Raw genomic sequence first — 3,986 nt, 5'->3', positions numbered from 1 at the left:
GCTCAAGGCTCACACACCCAGGGCAGGGGAGCCTCCCGGCCAGGGGCTGGCCCACACAGGCTGGCACTTGCCTTTGCTCCCCCCAGGGAGCAGCTGACAGGGAGGAGGCAGGTGACCTTTGGTGTCCCCCTAGACGGGTCAGTGGGGGTGCCACAGAGGGGGGCAAAGTCGCCGGTACCTGCTCAGGAAGGGCCCTCCAGCTCAGGCTTTGCCGGGAGGCTGATGGCGCTCAAGCAAGTGGTCCGCAGACACACTTGAAGTGGTCACAGAAACCCCTCGCTCCTGCCATCCTCCACATTGTACCTTTGAAAGACCCCACAAGATCCCTTCTGAATCCCCGGGAGCCCCAGAAGCCCCAGGCTCCAGCAATGTCCAAGGTTCCCCGACTGTGCTCAGCACCCCCTTATGCCCCGGGGAAGGGGAGACCGGGCTGTGGGTCACAGAGGACTCCAGAGCCGCCTGCAGGGGAACGCGGTTTCCCGGGCTCAGCGTCCTCAGTTGCTCATGCCCTCTCGGGGAGGAAGTCCTTCCTGACATCTAGCTTACATGTTTCCTGCTGCTGTCTGTTCAGCATTCTGCAATGATAAAAGAGCAATCTGAGCTTTAATGGTCAGGGGTCAGAGAACAAGTGCTTCGCCTCAAGCCTTCAGTGCGAAGATGATAATGTAAAAAAGGGGGCTAAGTCATTCTGCCCTCTCTCTCCCCCCTGTAGCAGTAGAAACGGGGGGCAGACAACTGGGAGGACTTCCCGATGGAGAGGAGGGAGGACTTAGGAACAGAATTCTGAATCCAATGCCCGCGCCCTTCTTGCTGCCTCCGGCTGGCGGAGACCCCTCCGCGCTGGCAGGAAGGGAGGGGCAGCGCTTGCAGAAAAGCTCAGCGTCCTGGGGTCGCGGGGAATCCTTGTAGCTCCGGCCAAAAAGGAGAAAAGCCTGATCCCAGAGCCCCCTTGTGGCCGCGCAGGGGCAGCACAGGCAGCTCGGGCTCTAGGCGCCCAGACTGGCCCCAGGCTCCAGGGCTGAGGGCTGCAGGCCGGGTGGCGCCTGCGTCAGTCCCCAGCGGGGACCCCAGACCCACGCTTATTAGTTAGAAGGGATCCCGGAGTCACCGAGGCCTCTAGGAGGCTGAGGATAAGCCATGCGATGGGGTCCCGTGTGAAATGCCCCAATCCTGTTCATTTGTTGTAGTACTTGGGATTGAACACTGGGGCTTTACCCCTGAGCTACACCCCCAATCCCCAATTTTTTTTTTTTCGGGTCTGGGGATGGAACCCAGGGGCATTCGATTTCCAAGCTACAGCCTCTGCCCTATTTTTTATTCTCTTTTTTGAAACAGAGTCTCACTAACTTGAGGAGGGCCTAAGTAGCTGAGGCTGTCGGTGAACCTTGATCCCCCAGTCTCAGCCTACTGAACGCTGGGGTTACAAGGGTGTGCCACCATGCCCGATCCCCCAACCCTTTTATATTTTTATTTGAAATAGGGTCTCACTAAATTGCCCAGATTGGCCTCAAACTTGTGATCCTCCTGCCTCAGCCTCCTGAGCCACTGGGATTACAAGTGTGGGCCAAATGTTTGAATACTTTGAAAAACTCTTTAGATGTGCAGGGAGAGGGGTCAGGCCCGGCCTGTAGGGAGTGGTCCAGGCCTGTCATGCACCACAGACACCCCCACCAGTGCCTTCCTTCAGGAGGGGGATGGGTCCCAGTCAGTAAGGGACAGCCCAGGGCAGCGGTGGATGGCTGGATGGCGAGGCCTGCACTTCAGGGAGCCCAGCTTGAAGTCAGGGAGCCTGGTGTGAGTGTGTCAATGTCAGTGGCCTTCCTGGGCATGTGGGCACAAGCTCATCACCTGCAGCAGCTGGGTCCGGAGGCAGGGCGGGGACAGAGGCCATGGGAACTCCGGGGCCCTGGGGCCAGGACTGAGCCCCGTGGGTCACCAGGGCAGCACACGCCCTGCACTCCCCGCACCATCCTGAGGTGAAGCCTGCAGTGGATGGAGGCTGCAGCCCCAGAGCTGGACCAAGGGCAAGGGCCCAGCCCACCCCAGGAGCCAGGACCTCCGACCTCAGGTTCCTCTGCCTCCATTCGTAACAAGGTCATGGGGTGTGGAACAGCACCCATTAACTGGGGTTTGAGAGTGTGCAGAAAGGAGAAATTAGGGAGAACAAGGGTATGAACCCAGAGGGTTATGAACCCAGAGAGGAACCACCTTTCCCTCTGGACCCACTCTCTCCTCCCAGGACTGCTCCCTTTGGTTTTGTTCAGCATCTAACCTTAATTTTACTTTTTGTGCTACTGAGGGTGGAACCCAGGGGCTTTTCTACCTCAAGGTTATACTCCCAGACCTATTTTATACTTTATTTGGGTTTTTTTAAGTTTTGTTGTTGTTGTTGTTGTTATTGTTTTTGTGGTACTGGGGTTCTTGGAAACCCTTCTACCTCCGGGCTACACTCCCAGACACCTGTTTTATATATATATATATATATATATATTTTTTTTTTTTTAATTTGGAAACAGGGTTCTTAAGCCAGCGAGGCTGGCTTCAAACCTGCGCAATCCTCCTGTCTCCGCCTCCCTTCCAAGCGCAGAGATTATAAGCGTGCACCACCACGCCCGGTTTTATACTTTATTTGGAAACAAGGTCCCACTAAGTTGCTGAGAGCCTCACCAAGTAGATGAGGCTGGATTACAAGCGTGGTGCCAGGCTGTCTAACCTGAATTCTTCCTGCCGGATTGAACAGGATTTCCTTCTAGGGATTATTCTGGCTTTTTTTCCTCCCACGATACTGCGGGTTGAACCCAAGAGCATTCTCTCTCTAAACTATACATCCAGCTCTTCTTCTTCTTTTTTTTTTTTTTTTTTTTTTTTTTTGGTGGTACTGGGGTTCCTGGAAGCCCTACACTCCCAGACCTATTTTTACATTTTTATTTGGAAACAGGGTCTCCTAAGCCTGCGCACGTGGCTGGCTTTGAACCTGCGCGATCCTCCTGTCTCTGCCTCCCAAGCGCGGGGATTACAGGTGTGCGCCACCACGCCCGGCTCCAGCTCTTTTTTTTTTTTTTTTTTTTTTTTGAGGGAGTCTTATTAGGTTGCTGAGAGTCTTGCTACGTTGCTAAAGCTGGTCTTGAACCTGCAGTCCTCCTGTCTCAGCCTACAGTGCTGGGATTATAGGTGTGCACCACCAAGTCCGGTTTATTCTGACTTCTGAACCTCTATTGTAAACCACACTGACCTTCTGTGACCCTGAAAAGGAAGGAGGGCAGAACCTGGTGCTGGAGGAGGAGGCAGTCAGGTGACCCAGCTGCCTTGCTTGGCTTCTTCCTCCCATGGAGGGGGACTTAGGACAGATGACAGGGAGGACTTCCCAGAAAGGGGCCCAGGAGCACATTCTCTGAAAATACTTTAGATTATCAAAAGCTGAAGCCAGGCATACTGACACACACCTGTAATTCCAGTACTTGGGAGGCTGAGAGGAGGATTGCAGGTTTGAGGACAGCCTCAGCAATTTAACAAGGCCCTGTTTCCAAATAAAACGTAGAGCTCGGCGTGGAGGCACACGCCTGTAATCCCAGTGCTTGGGAGGCTGAGATTGGAAGATCACAGGTTCAAGGACAGCCTCAGCAAGTAGTGAGACTCTCATTAACCTAGCGAGACCCTGTTTCCAAATAAAAATAAAATAGGGCTGGGATGTGGCTCAGAGGTAGAATGCCCCTGGGTTCAATTCCCAGTTACAAAGAAAGGAAGGAAGGAAAGAAGGAAGGAAGGAGAAAAGGAAGGAGAAAAGGAAGGAAGGAAAGAAGGAAGCCGGGCATGGTGGCACACATCTGTAATCCCAGTACTTAGGAGTTTAGGAGGCTTTGCAGGTTCAAGGCCAGTCTCAGCAACTCAGCCAGACCCTGTTTCAAAATAAAAAGGACTATGGGGGTATAGCCTAGAGATATAATACCACTGGGCTCAATCCCTAGTAGAAGAAGAAGAAGAAGAAG

Source organism: Muscardinus avellanarius (genome assembly GCF_963383645.1).
Source record: "Muscardinus avellanarius genome assembly, chromosome: 11".
In the NCBI taxonomy this organism is placed as follows: domain Eukaryota; kingdom Metazoa; phylum Chordata; class Mammalia; order Rodentia; family Gliridae; genus Muscardinus; species Muscardinus avellanarius.
This window is presented reverse-complemented; position numbering follows the sequence as displayed.